The sequence below is a fragment of the Ictidomys tridecemlineatus genome, chromosome 1 (genome assembly GCF_052094955.1).
Source record: "Ictidomys tridecemlineatus isolate mIctTri1 chromosome 1, mIctTri1.hap1, whole genome shotgun sequence".
Classification (NCBI taxonomy): domain Eukaryota; kingdom Metazoa; phylum Chordata; class Mammalia; order Rodentia; family Sciuridae; genus Ictidomys; species Ictidomys tridecemlineatus.
In genome coordinates this window covers 60,613,278-60,629,238 of record NC_135477.1, presented here as the reverse complement: position 1 = coordinate 60,629,238, position 15,961 = coordinate 60,613,278, and the positions used below count along the sequence as shown (strand labels likewise).

Genomic DNA, 15,961 nt, shown 5'->3' with positions numbered 1-15,961 from the left:
TGATCACAGACCTTGAGTACAACATCTGGTTTCAAATTCCACAAATTCCACTTCCATCAACTACTAGTTAGAAAGACTCTAGGAAAATCACCATACACAATTTCATCATTTACAAAATAGAGGATAAAAAATAATGTCTAGCTCATTAAGTTATTGTGAGCCTTTAAGTAAGTTAACTCCTGCAAATCATTACTGATTAGCACATAGAAAGCGCTCAAGGGTTGTTGGCAGTGATAATTGCTGTCTCTGATTAGCTATTCTACTTCTGTCCCACTGTTCTAGAACACAAGCTCCACGAAGCCTCCACGCTTGCCTGCTTTGTTAATGGATGTACCCTCAGTGTCTAGAACATCTGGCCGTTTACAGACCATCAACAGATACTGGAAGGTTCTTGAACAAGGGAATGAGCCCAGATCGCATAGATTGAAATCAGAGCTTCAAAATATTGTTTGCATGGTGGAATGTGACTTTGGAAAATAGTTCAAGGGCAAGAAATGAAGAGGAGGCAGAGAGTCAGCATAAGTTTAAAAAAAAAAAATGCACTGTCAACGTGGGAGCCAGCTAATATGCAAACATCCCCCAGATGTTGAATAGATCCCATCTCCGGCAAAAAGGAGGAACTCTTGGATACCTCAACAGAACTCCCACTCACCCTGGTCAATCCCTGAGCTGATCAATTTGGGGCCCAGTTCAATCCATAATCATTTCTTTAAAGAAACACAATTTCAAGGAATTTACATAACCTCTGATGGCCCCTTGTTAAACTAAAAGTGAAAAGCAAGCATTACAAGAGGCCTCAGCTTGGGCCCTGATCAATTGAGTCAGTGGAGCATGGACTAAGACCTATGAAACCATGAGGTAAAATGAACTTTTCCCGCTGTAAGTTGTTCTTGTAAATAAGAAGAAATCCAAGAAGGCCTCATTTGATAGTATGAAATCTGTAAATGTAAGTACCCAATTATTTCTCAAGTAGTCATGTAAATGCTAAACAGTAACCATGAAAAGCAAACTCTAGAAAAAGGTATCTTTATCCATATAAAACTTACAGATCACGACCCATGAGTATCCCACTTACCTGCCCTGAGCCTCAGCATCTTCACCTATGAAATGAGAAACCAGGCCTAAGAGAACTCGGAGTTCCCTTTCTGGTTTACCCAGTATACATTCTCTATACAATCTCAAGAGGCAGTTGTTCATGCCGAGTTACAGTTGAGTCACAGACTCTATAAGCAGAAGTAGCAAAAGAGAACACCTAAATCCACTCTCTTACTTCAAAGATAAGGAACCCATAAGCCTGCAAGATGGCGTGACTAAGGCAAAGTGATACAAATGTAGGACTGGAGAGTGGTCAAAACAGCAGTCAACATTGCTGGGCACACCCAAGCAGTAAGTACAGTCCTCTTCTAATTCCTCCAAGGGGAAAGAATTGGATTTGCAGTAAATTACACAGTGACCTGAAAGCTGTTATGATTTGGATAGGAGTGTTCCCCTGAAAAAACTCATGTCAGACAATGCAGGGGTGTTCAGAGGTAAATGACCGGATTTTGAGAGCTCTAATCTGACAAGTGAATTGATATATTTGATGGATTAATAATTTGAAAGGACTACTGGTTACTGCAGATGGGTAGAACACTGAACGTGTGCCCATGAGGATTACATCTTGTTCCTGCTGGCTCCTCCCTTACTCTTTCTCTGCTTCTTAGCCACCAGAGCCAAGTAGTTTTCCTCAGCCATGCCCTGTCACCACCATATTCTGCCTCAGCGTGGGCCCTGATCAATGGAATCAGCTGAGCATGGACTGAGACCTACGAAACCATAAGACGAAATATACTTTTCCTGCTGTAAGTTGTTCTTGTTAGGTATTTTGGTCACACCAACAAAAAGCTCACTAACACATAAGCCCATCTCTTTTGTCAGCAGTCCTTGGGAGTAGCAGATTTGGTGGTAGCTAATGGAGAAGAAATAAGGACAGCTAAGGGAATTCAAGAAAGAATACTCAAAAACAGGTGATAAAAAGAAAACCCAAGCTGAAAAAACACGTGAATCTTACCTCTTTCTTGGGACCTATTGGTTAAGTTCCCAGCTATCAGTCTACTAACCACCCCAGATAATCAGGGTTCCTTGGGTGTGAAATGTGGGTTTGCTGATCCCAATTTGCTCACAATTTATTTCCATGAAGTAGACAACCCAGAAGGCCCCACCGTGGCAGTTTCCATTCTCCAGTATTTCATACTCTGGCACTGCCGTAGGAGTCTGTATTATCTTTAGCCTTACAAAGATCGCCAGCCCTTGTTTGCTCAGCTTTAAGAATCTCAACTTGCCAGCAATGCTGAGGATCTATCACTGGCACGAAAGGCAGAAAAATGAAAGGAAATCATATTGAGCCCCATATTCAATCATATTGAATAACTTCCCCTTAAGTTCTTTATCAGGCACAACTCCTGCCCACCTAATTCCACATTGTATAGAATTACAGCCAAGTATACACATCAATTCCGCCAATTCAGAGTGGGAGACTTTCAGAGCTTATATTGTCCTGGACATTGTACAATCTTACAGGACAAGAAGTCAGAAACTCTTCCCCAAGATGGAAACATCTACCCCGTGATGCAATGCTTTTAATATTGTTATCCATCTGGAATAATCTTTCCAAGCGTGTTGTTTGCTTTTTATTTTAAATTAGATATTCATATATTAAGCATCAGCTTATCCATAGTCAAATACCTAATCCTCAGGTTGATGGCTCCCTTCCTGACTGTGATTATTATGCAGGTACCCAACACCAGTGGATACAGCTGACTTGTGGAATACTCATTTAAAAGGCCGATTTGTAATTAAGTCAGTTCAAAGGACTGCCAAATTCTTGACTCCAGTTCAGTAGCTCCACTTCTCATTGCAGGTTAGTTAACATCAGCCAAGCATTCTTGTTATGTTCCTAATTATCCTCATAATGTTCTTCAATGGATGCGGCTCTGCTGAATTCACAGCCTGTCCTACCTACATCATCTCAGCCGGCAGGTGCTGACTACCCCTGAGGAAGCAGGAAGGTAGGGGCAGCCTAAGGGATGACACCCAAGGTTACCATGCTTCTTCCTCACTGGTTTTTCCTAAAGAAAACTCTGACTCTGGGGTGGGAATAGGTAAAAGAATGCTTGGCAAAAGCCTGACGAGAACTCTAGCCTCAGAACTGTGCTCTGCCACAGGATGTGAAAGGTTTCCGTGCAGATTGTTCAATGTACTTTGAGGGATTTGGTCTGACCACCACTTTATCATCATTACCATGGGAAAATATAGTCGGAACTTCCAACATCTGACTCATTTATTTATTTAGGTCCTGGAGATTTAACCAAGGGGCACTTTACCACGGAGCCACATTCCCAGTACTTTTTCATGGCTTTTACCTTGAGACATGGTCTTGCTAAGTTGAAGTTGTGATCCTCCTACCTCAGCTTACAGGGTTGCTAGGATTAGAGTCATGCACTCACTGGGCTTGATTACAAATGAATTTTTAAGTAGAACCACATTTAGTTATTCAGATTGATATTGTTTCTGAACTTACTTCCTCACTTTGACATGCTAATACACAATTCTGGAATAAATTTTGGAAAAGTAGTCCACCACAATCAAGACATTTACTTATGTAGGCATAATGAAGAAAAGGAATAAAGGACATCATACAAACAGAACAGATAATACAGTTCGTTACAGCATATGATTAAAAAAAATTTTAAATGATAAAAGGAGTATACCTAATGTTTATAAAAAATAAACAGAATACTCTAAGACCTACATTGACCAGACTCCTAGTTGAACAGATTTTTGTTATTTTTGTTGTTAATGAGAAAGAGGCAAATGAAAACAAGTGGGAGATGGGAATTAACAATTCCCAAAATCTTCCAAGTTGTCATTTCTGACAGCTCAGCCCAATCTCCTATCACTTTATTATGTAACACAATTCATGTTAAATTATTAAAAATGCTAAATGGGAGGTACACTAGAATCACTTGGGAAGATGAAAGTTTAATATTCAGAAAATGACTAAATCAGAATCAGAAAAATAAACATTCTTGTTTCTGCTACAAAGTAGACATGACAAAGGGTCTTGCCTCATTCCATTTTACTTTCCCATACACCTCAGTTAATCCAAGGTGTACATATACATTGGAGAGCAGTAACTAATAGGACTTTTAAGGGGACTATTAAAATATATCTATGCTGGGAGTGAAAGAGGAAGTACTAGAAATTAGAATGGAGCGAACTATGTTATATATATGCATTATGAATATATCAAAATGGACCCCACTACTCTATAAAACATACATAATACATGTAATATATTTTATAAAAATAAAATATATCAGATGCAACTGACACAAAAATAGCTAACAACAATGCACAGTGGTCCTTGCTCCATAGCAAACCTTTCACAAATTAAAGCAATAGAAAAAGAAACTTAAGCAAAAAGTGCAGTCGATGTCAGCTTTTGCTTAGGTAACTGGTGGAATTTTTCTCAGTCCTGGCAACTCTCCTCCTAGGCTGGAAGACATCTGACCTTTACCTTCTGGAAAATATTCTTTAAAAAGAAAAGAAAAATGCAGCCAATTTGTGTTACAGATGATTTAAGACAGGTGTTCATAGATCACAGAAACCCTCAAGGTACTTATTTGATTAGTCAAGCTGCAACTGTCTTCAGAATCCAAAACATGTTCTAGGACATCCCCATGGCTCATGCAATGCTGAGACAGAAAGAGCCAAAGGAAGTCTGCTAGTGAAAAGCAAGAAAAACAAGAAAGAATGATGGTCACTTTTAAGTCTAGGTTACAATCACCACCAAAAATACATTTATCTATATACATCAGAATATAATGATAAAGCCAAAAAAATCAGAAAGCAAAATATATATGGTTGTCCTTTGTGTAAAAGCAATAATGTTGATATTTCATCTGCCTATCTTTTTCCTACCCCGCCCATTTTTTTAATGAACAGCTACTATTTTTAATAGGAAAAAAAAAGACATCTTAAAAATCTGTTTCCTTATAAGTAGTAGTATACCCAGTAATAGTAATTCATTAATAGAGTATTAAATTATACATATTATATATCAAAGGAGCCAAATGACTCTTAGAAAGATAAATGCAGTGAAGTTTCAACCTCCTGGAAAAGAGAATTTTCTAGAAGCTTAAAATGAGCCATTACTACACCATACATCCTTTTTTTTCCCTCCAAAGATTGGGAGCCAAGCATGATGGAACACACCTGTAATCATAGCAATTTGAAAGGCTGAGGAAGAAGAATCCTAAGTTTAAGGTGAAACTTATGGAGACCCTGTCACAAAATAAATAAATAAAAAGGTATGGGGATGTAGCTTAGGAGTAAAGCTCAGCTGGCTGAATCCCCAGTACCCAAAAATTTTTTTTAAAAGGGGGTGGGATTTTATTCTTTAAATTATAAGATTTGTTCTCTGAAACTAACAACATCATGACATAAAAATATTTTATTAGTATATGTAAAAATGACCCTATTTTATAATTGACCATCTCAGTAAATCTTGCTTCTGTTCAGTGATGCTGAGAGGTGAATATTTATTTGTTTAGGTACTGGAGACTTAACCAAGGGGCACTTTATCACTGAGCCACATTCCCAGTACTTTTTCATGGTTTTTACGTTGAGACCTGGTCTTGCTAAGTTGCTGAGGCTGCCTTGAACTTGTGATCCTCCTGCCTCAGCTTATCAAGTTGCTAGGATTAGAGTCAGATACACACTGGGCTGATTAGAAATGAATTTTTAAGTAGACCCACATTTAATTATTCAGATTGATATGGTTTCTGAACTTATTTCCTCACTTTGACATGCTAATGCACCAATTTACATACTGGGTTCATAATCTGGGGGGATTTTCAAGCAAACAACATTGATGGAATGCAGGTTTCAAGGCATTGGGTGTATGAAACTGTATGAAAGAGATCGTGGGGTGTTTTTTGTTGTTGTTTTGTTTTGTTTGTTTTGGGCAATATATGGAGCCCAATGGAGAAATCCTTGGGAAATAAGTCATATGTGTAACTGTCACAGGCACACTATTCCATCAGTCCATTATCTAAAATAAGATTCAAGAAAATAACCTTAGGGAAACTTCTTGCAGAACTGGCAGGAGGCCAGTGCATCTCCCTGTGTGAGAGAGAGGGTGTTAGGAGATGAAGGTGGAAGGAGATGCACCTTTATCCAAAATGGAGGTTTCCTTGATTAAAAAATAATTTCTTTCCTGTCTTTACTAAAGTCAAACTTTCTCACATGAAGATATTTGAGTATACTTAGTCACTCTCCTAAGGACAATGCCTTTTCTAAGCCATCAACCAAATTCCATTCTGGTTATAAGGAAATAAATAGTCTTTGTGCACTTCAAAATAACAAGCAACTAGAAAATCTCACGATATTATATCTGTATTTTATTGCTCTTACTGCAGCACATCCATGTCCTTCAATTTAACAGGCAAGGTCTCTCTCCCCAGTGCATGACCAGAAAATGCACACTCTTGGATGGGGTGCTGCCTCTCCTTTTACACACAGGATATTTTAAGTATTTTTCCTCCCATCATGTAACATATCTGTGCAAACTGACCCATGTGGCAAATGATACCCAGTGCTTCAAAATAAAGTCTGATGAAATAGAATACAATGAGTTTTTTTACTTAAGAAAGAGGGAAATTGCTGTTTTAGATATGAGGTGTGCCCCAGAAGCTCATGTGTGAGACAATGTAAGAATATTCGTAAGTGAAATGATTAGATTTTGCGGTGTGGCCTGATCCGTGCACTAATCCACTGATATGGATACTGGATGCTAACTGTGGGTGGGATGGTGTAGCTGGAGGAGAGAGGTCACTAGAGGTGTGCCTTTGCAGTTTACTTTTTGTCCCTGGTGAACAGAGGGCTCTCTGCTTTCTGATACCATGTCCTCCACCATACCCTTCTGTCACGTTGTCCTGCCTCACCTGCAGCCCAGAGGTATGGAGTCGGCCATCTATGGACTGAGACCTCTGAAACCAGGAGCCAAAATAAACTTTCCGTTCTCTATATTGTTCCTGTCAGGTCTTTTGGTTCCATTGGCAAAAAAGCTCATGAAAAGAAAATGCATTCGGCCAGGTGGAGGGTGGGTAGGTATTCCTCTTTCATATGTCCTGCAGAGAGACTTATCTGTGTCCTCTGACATAGCTCACAAGCCAGGAGCTCAGCCTCTCAGTGGGCTTCTTGACAACCCAGCAGGTCCAGGATGGCAAACAAATCACATCAACTGAACGTAGCCTGCTTAAGTTTGTGGGGTAGGGGAGGGAGGGAGAAGCAGGAGTATTAAACCTAGTTAACCTACTTCCAAGAAAAAAAAAGCCTGCATATTTTGCCACTATGACCTGAGGTTTGTTTCCCACTTCCCCTGAGTAGCTGGGATTCTTGTACCCAAGTTTCTGAAGTGACTGAAACATCCTCCAGGATTTGCTATGATCCAATTCTCACCCAGCCAACTTCAGGGTTTACTATGGTAACATCTACCTGTGCTCTCCGTGCTTATCTACAGGAGCAGACATAGGTTCTGATGTTTCATCAAGAAAACAGAAAGCAGGGCAGCAAATGATACATAACTATTGTTAAAAAGTGAGGGGGTTCATTCCCCAGTATGGGAGGAGTGGGGTGGAATAGAGGAGGAAAAAGAAGGTAAAGATGAAGAAGAAAAAAAAAATAAAAATAAAAAAACAATAGTTGTTTGAGGGAACTGCCATCTAGGCAACGTTTTTGTAATTTTGTACTTCTTTTTGTACTTGTTTTTCAAACTTTCTGGAAAGAGTAAAGAATTGCTTGTACTACGCAAACATTTAATTTCATGAAAGATCCTAAGACTTCCATAATCTGAGATTAGCATTTGAAATCAAACTTCAAAGTATGCATGGCAGTCACTAAATTTTATATCCATATTGCAAGTGTATCCTCAAGGAGCAGAGTTATTTATAATGCTTTTCAAATGGTACACAGAAACCAGCACTATTACAACAGATTCTTCCCACTTCCAGAATTTGCAAGAAATACCTTGTTTCCAATAAAAAGATCAGGCAAGGATGAAAACCTGAATGTGAGCCCCAAGATACTCAATTCACTGCTGCAAAAGTCACAATGACACAATTATCTGTGAAACTCACTAGTTTCCATATCTAAAATCAGCATAAGACCTTTAAGGCAACTGTAGCCATGACAATTAGGTTTGCATTTTGAATCAGTTACCTTCTAGACAACAAGACAGAAAGGCACCTAGTAACCTTAACACCATCATTACCATTTTTAACACCTGAGGAGTTGCTGTTCTAAGAGTTTGAAACTAATACTTTTCTTTCTGATAGAACTTATGTTAAATATTCCCCTGCAACTGGGCAAAGGGGAGGGAAATCAGGGAAGAAACAGGGGGGACAGGAAAGATGGTGGAATAAGATGGATATCAGTACCCTAGGTACTTGTATGACTGCACATATGACGTGATGCTTGCTACATCATGTACAACCAGAGAAATGTAAAATTATGCTGTAATTGTGTACAATGGATCAAAATGCATTCTGCTGTCATATATACCTAATTAAAATAAATAATTTTTTAAAAATGCACAAAGCTGTGGGCTCCTGCTGTCTGCAGGTTTCTGTAGAATGTGGCTGAGCTCCACCTGCTAATGCCAAGACCCATGGACAGAGTCAGCCAGACAGACTGGCAATAGGCTAAAAAGATAACCCTGTATGATGACCTGGGAGTGGAGATCAGCAACTCAAAAAACAGAAGGCTGGTCCCAAAGCTTCCAACTTCCACAGTCTCAGCTTCAGATAAAGAAGGCAGCTCACTCAAGTAAAGAGGCAAAGGACAAAACAAAGTATAGCCCTTTCTCCAGTCACCGACCTAAAGTAAAGAGGCTCCTCAGACAACTGGCCAACTGTGTTACCATCACACATAACAGCTGGCTTGCAGGACACTGTTACCAATGGGATTTCTGCAAAGCTGTGACTCCCTTAGCTGATGAATATGATCCTGTGTTTCCTAATGATTATGAGAAAGGAGTGAAGTGCCAAAGGGAAGATCAAAAGAAGCAGTGGGACTAGAAAGACATAGGAAACAGAAGAAAGAGAAAAGAGGTGTAGAGACAGGAAGCCAGTGAGTTCTCAAGGCAACCAGACCCAGACTGTGATGAGGATCAAGATTACTAGGTAGGAGGAAAGGAAGTGTAGAAGGAGCTGCCTTAGGCTAACCCACTTCTCTTGTAGAGGAAGACAGAGTTATCCCAGGATTTTCCTTAAGGAGAGGACTCAAGTCCTCCATCACAGTCTTCCAAAGTTGCTACTCCTTCGCAAGTGTATGATGAACGAACGGGGTAGACCAAGGTCTCCAATCAGGCCTGGCAACTCCTTCTTTGCTAACATGGGTGGCACAGAAGCACATAAGATCGTGAAGAGCTATGGCATTGGGAAGGCCAGGGTCTAGGGAAGCACTAGCAGGAGCTGAGCACCACACTGCTGCTGGAGAATACCAGCAAGCAGGATGGCAAGGTCATTGTGGGTGATGCCACAGAGAAGAATGCATCCAAGGCATCAGATTCAAATCCATTAACTGAAATACTCAAGTGTCCTACTAAAGTGGTCCTACTGAGGAACATGGGTGGTATACAAGAGAGGCAGATGAATACTTGGAAGTTGAAACCAAGGAAGAAATGTTTAAAAATATGCCAACATTGGAAAAATGTGTGATAGCTGAAATTCCTGGTGCCCCTGATGATGAAGCGGTTATGAATATTTTTAGAATTTGAGTCAAATCACCGATTAAAGCTGAACAGGAGGTATTTTGGTGGAAGGGCAGTAAAAGCATGGCTTACAATTTAAATAAATTCAGGGTCTTGGATTTGGCAGAATGAGTTTGATTTTAATAACTAGTATCATCTCTAATGATCTTTAAATGAGCTCAGACAGAGCAGAGAAAAAAAAGGCAATGGCCCCATGGCTATTGGAAACTGAGACTTGTGGAAAGACTCCCAAGATGTGTTATTTCTTTTTCATTTTGTGGATTTTAATATAACATAAAAATACTTTTTTTTAAAAAAAAAAAGGGAACAAAAATTAAATCTTTTCCCAAGGATCACATTCATCATTCTAAATCCCAGCCCCTATGATTCACAGCAGTTACAGATGGCAAAGGCACTAGAAAGAGTGGGTGTCACTCTGCATTATTCCTGGAATCTGGAATCTCATTGGCAACTCTAAATCACCGGATGCTGTGTAGTGTAATAGCACTGGGCACCATTAGCACCATGGCCTGGATGGGCCTTGGGACAGCTACATGGCTACCTCCTGCAGACTCACTCTAAAGACAAGCTAATGCCCTCAAGCTCATACAGCCACTGTCGTAACCCAGCTCTCTTCATGCTCCTTAATAATTAAGAGTAAAGACTTGGCTTCATATATTCACAAACTCTGTATTTTTAGCCGGTACCTGCAGCCATGTTTTCTGCTTATCTCCTCTCCTAATTCTCTCTCCTCACACATCTTTGCTTCCTTGAAACAAGGCTGTCCTGGACCTCCCTAGCCAGCATGAGTCCTTTTTTCTGCATCAATATCAGTGCAGTTTCTAATCTTCTACACTGCATGGAGGGCTGTTTCCCCCACCACAGTACTTTGTCTAGTGCTTCTTCATCACTAGCCACAGAATATTAGTGTGCCCAACCCTGGACCAGGCTCCTTGAGGCCAGGGATCTTTTGCCATCTTTCTTAGGAACACAAAACCAGCACTTAATAAAGGTGTAGTATGTGTCATGTGATCACATCAACTGGATAGTGGCCAAAAATGAAAGCCAAAGGGGCTGGGTCACAAATGATATACGACCATCAACAGATTCATAAACTGAAGAGATGAGTGACCAGACTGAGGAAAGTTGTGAGGTATCTGAGGCTAAAATAAATATACAGGTGCATCTTCCCGGGAAATGAATAGGACAAACACACTATAGGAAACAGATGATGACTTTCATTATTAATGACAGCAGCTACAATTTTTGGAGAACTTACTAGATATGAGTCACCAGGAATATGATGGACAGGTCAACAGTGTCCCTGCTCTCCTTTACCTTAACAGGGGAAGAAACAATTGAGCAGCATGTGACTGTTACAAGAGGATTGAAATGATGCAGAAAGACAGTACAGCACAGACACCAGCTGCCGGGATGAGGGGTCAGTAAGGCTTGGATAGGGATGGGACCAAGTGCTCCAAGCAGAGGAAACAGGTCTGTGAACATCTAGAGGCAGCAAAGCATTTAGTACAGCAGAGCATGTTTTTCAAACTGCAGGTCACAACCCATTACTGGATTGTGAAATTGGTTTAGTCTTTTACATTAAAAAAAAGAAGAAGAAAAGAAACAGGATTGAAGAGAAAATCGGTGCAAAGCACAGGGTATCATCTTATGAAACTGTGTGTATCTTATGTATATCCTGTTACATAATCATCAGCACACAAGGTTACCATGTGAATTTCTTTCTTGCTGTGCTGTCTGCATTTGAACAATCCTCCCTCAGAGGGAATGAAAGAACTTCAGTATACACAGACATGAGAGAGGAGTGTGGAAGATTAATCCTCTCCCCAAACATAGGGATTAGACATTATGACAGCTTCACAAAAAGGTCAAATTGCATGCCTGGGGTCACAAAGCTTATTACAGACGGAAGGGAGACTTGAGCCCAGTGAAGTTTCCTTAAAGATGTAGACATTATAAATGGATATTAATGAAATGAAATTACCACATCACTCCTAAAGTCAACCTTTATATGTGAGTGTTACTGCTTTGGGAGAGGTGAGACTTAGGAGAACAGAACTCCAAATTCCAAGAAAAACTGACAGCCACACTGAGTCACTTACAGGAAGGAAAGTGGAAACGCATCTGGTACATGGTAGGGAATCCCACTTACCATGAAAGTACTCACTGAATAGCATGTTCTTCTAATATATTCCACTATTTTTTCATTATATTACTAAATAATGGTTAAATGTCCAGTTCACATGTTATATGACATGTTCTTTCCTATATTCATCCATTTCCTGTCACAAGAAAAAAAAACCTGGGGGCTAGGACTGTAGCTCAGTGGTAGAGCATTTGCCTAGCACGGGTGAAGTACTGGGTTCGATCCTCAGCACCACATAAAAATAAAGGTATTATGTCTGTCTATAATTTTTAAAAAGTATTTTTTTTAAAAAACTGAAGCTGGGCAGTAATAAGGAAAGAGGTTTGTTTAATTCAGTTTTTTTGGAGGCTGAAAGTCCAAGGTCAGATTCAACTCTGATGGAAGGCCCCTTGGCTGAATCATACCATGGCAGATGCCATCATGGTGGGAGCTTATAAGAGGGAGAGGCAGGAGCCACAGAGATTCAGGGGCCAGTCTTCTTCTTTTGTAACAACTCAATCCCTTGAGAACTGATGCACTCCATGAGACTAGCATTAATCTCTTCTGAGGGCAATAACCCCCCAAACCTAATTACTTCACATTAGATCCCAATTCTAAAGGTTCTACTACCTCCCAGCATTGCCACATTAAGGGACCTACAGCAGTAAAGCTTTCTGAGCAACAGAGACAAACCACATCTAAACCATAGCATTCCCATAAGATAATTTTTAGAGCCAACTGAACACAAGGTACTCATAATCTGCTAACCTAAATGTCACTTAACAAGCTAATGTGGGGCTGGGAATTTATCTCAATGGTAGAGCACTTGCCTCTCACGAGTAAGGTCCTGGGTTCAATTCTCAGCAATAAAGTGGGGGACATCACCGTGCATGCTTTTTAATGGTAAACAAGTAAAGGGAAAGTCTCCTCTGGTAGGCAAAAAACATTATTTGGATCCAGATTTTTTTTAATTTTTCTTATTTCTTAATTGGTTATTTAGTTATACATCATAGTAGAATCCATTTTGATATAATTATAAAAGGATGGAATATATATATTTTTTTTAATTTTTTTAGTTGTTGATGGATCTTTATTCATATTTAGTTAGTTAGTTAGTTTTAGATAGACACAATACTTTTTTGTTTTTTTAAAGTGTTGCTGAGGATCAAACCCAGTGCCTCACACATGCTAGGTAAGCGCTCTACCACTGAGCTACGATGCCAGCCTCTGAAATATATCTTGTTCTGATTCCATCACCAGTATCTTTCTTTCTCCTTCCCTCCCTCCACTTGCCCTGCTCCATTCCCTCTATTCATCTTTCTGACATTTACTCATAGGATGTTTTCTTTTTTTTTTTATTAATTTCTTTTGGATGTACATGATGGTGAGATTCACTGTAGTCTATTCATATATGTATGTAGGAAAGTTTTGCCAGATTCATCCCACTATCTTTCCTTTTCCCATTCCCCCTGCCTACTCCCCACCCCCTTTATTGTGTATGGGTTAGCATGCACATATCAAAGAAAAATAAAATCAACCTTTGGTTTTGGGGGGGATTGGCTTTATTTAGCATGATAGTTTCCAGATTGGATCCAGATTTCTTGACAATGAAAGAAAATTCCCAATTCTAAATGTTTTCACCATCACCTGAGACCACGTGAACAACAAATAACAGACTCGGAGGGATCACATCTTTAAACAAAAATTTTCCAGTAAGGGTTCACAGGTGATGGCCAATAGTGTTTGTTTAAAAAGCCTAGAGCACACGAAAGCCATGTTGATGAGACTAATCCAGTTTGTTAGGCTAATACTGTGTGCTTCAAAGACCTCATCGCTTTATATTTTTCTCTACATGCTTTTGCAGATCTACTTATAAATTGTCTTTTGGCATTAAGCATTTAGAATGCAAAAAAAAAAAAAGTCCAAAAGGTCACTGTGATACTCAGAGTTTTCTAGAGGAACAGAATCAACAGGAAGTATAATTATAAAAGGGGGATTTATTAGGATGGCTTATGCAACCAGAAGCTGGACAGTCCACTATGGCCGTGTGAAGGCTGGAGAGCCGAAAGAACCAGTAGCTGCCCAGTCCAAGAGGCTGAAGCCCCAGAACAAAAAGGATCAATGTTCTACCCTAGTCCAAGACGGAAGGCTTCTGGAAATACCCTAGAGAATCACTGACACAGTCCGCTTTGGAAGAGTAAAGAAGCGAGAGTTGATATCCTCAGTGGATCCCAGCAGCAATCAAGAACCCATTTAAGAAGAATGGAGCTTTCATCTGCTGCTGTTTCCTTGTTCTTTCAACTCTCCCACTGTCTCATGTCCCCCACTGGGGTCTAAAGACAAAGGCTATCTTCCCAACAAAATAGCCTTCCAACTTTAAGCTTCTGTGAGTTCACATTCTGCAACACATGAATAGAATCATTTATATAGCCCAGACCCCTTAATGATCTACCTGTTAACAGACCCTATTTGAAGAATGAAAGGATCCCAGGTGGTGGGTCTTAAAGAAGAATCCACACTATCTAATTAAAACTTCCGTGTGAAGGCCTTTTAGTGAGACAAGACTTGACAATGAGAACCTCAGATAGGTGAATTAGCTGGGGTCTATTGAGGAAAGAGGAGCCCAAGACTCTAGGGACTGTGAAGTTCTGTTTTACAGGGAACATTCTTAACCGAAGCTACACCTTCAAAAACAATACGTATGATCAACAAAAACCTCTCACAGATCTTCATGAATTATTTTTAAATTATTTTGTACAATTTTAAACAGTTACCATGTGACCCAATGATTCACTACTAGATTTATGTCCAAGAAAAAAAGAAAACATGTCCACACAAAACAAGTGCACAAATGTTCAGAGAAACATCATTCATAATAGTCAAAGGGTGAAAATGCATTGGATTAGACAAAGGGGAATGAAGGGAAGGAAGAGGGGTGGGATTAGGAAAGACACTAGAATGAATCAGACACGACTTTCCTATGTTCATAATACACGACCAGTGAAACTCCACATCATGTACAACCACAAGAATAGGAACCTAATTAGGATAAATTATACTCTGTGTATATATAATATGTCAAAGTACACTCTCATGTATATCTTAAAAGAACAAATGTTAAAAATTTTTTTAAATAAAATTTTGTGTATGTGTGCCAAAAAAAAAAATCAGATCATATTTCTTAACTATAATACCTAAATGTGGACATAGTTAAATGCTCAGTTCAAAGACTCCCTCCTTATCCAAAGGAATCTCTCAGGAAAGTTGCAGTTGGGTAGAGTTTGTAAAGTCCTTCTTCCTCATAAATGGACTAGTGGTAGGCATTCTGTATATGAATTAAGTAACAGTTGAAATTGGCCCTGAACAGAGTAAGAATAGGTATAAGTTTAAATGTTCTATGTGTGTTTAACGATTATTTTTTAAACACAAAGAATCCTGCTTATGCTAGTTGTGGAAGATTTTCAAATTAAAGAGTATAAATGTGGTTAGTCTTACTTCTTCCCAAAGACAATTACTATTTCATATCAGCTTTAACAATCTCTATATTTAAGAGTTTTAATCATTTAATTAAATAACAACAACAACAAAAAAAGAATGTAAGTTTCTATTATATGTTCACTGTATAGATAAGAGGTCTAAAGAAAGATTTAGTGATTTACCCAAACTCATAGTTACTGTTATGGTTTAGATATGAAGTGTTCCCCAAAAGCTCATGTGTGAGACAATGTAAAAAAATTCAGAGGTGAAATGATTGGGATATGAGAGTCTTAATCTAATTATTAGTATCCTGATAGGGATTAACTGGCTGGTAACTGTAGGCAGGTAGGGTTTGGCTAGAGAAGGTAGGTCACTAGTCTTGTCCCTGGAGAGTGAAGCTGTCTCTGCTTCCTGGTGCCATGTCCTGATCTGCTTTCCTCTATATGCTTCTGCCTCTCCTCTGGCCCGAAAAACAACGGAGCCAGCTGTCTACGAAACGAAACCTCTGAAACTGAGTGCCAAATAAACTTTTCTTCCTCCCAAAT

At 39.4% G+C, this 15,961-nt stretch overlaps 1 protein-coding gene and 1 pseudogene across 1 annotated transcript in view; one reads left to right on the top strand and one right to left on the bottom strand.

Annotated features, from left to right (window-relative positions):
• The window catches only part of Ccdc6 (coiled-coil domain containing 6), a 112,741-nt gene that overhangs the window by 28,113 nt on the left and 68,667 nt on the right, over positions 1-15,961 (bottom strand). The window lies entirely within an intron of this gene.
• Positions 7,265-9,925, top strand: LOC101969800 (splicing factor 45 pseudogene; annotated as a pseudogene).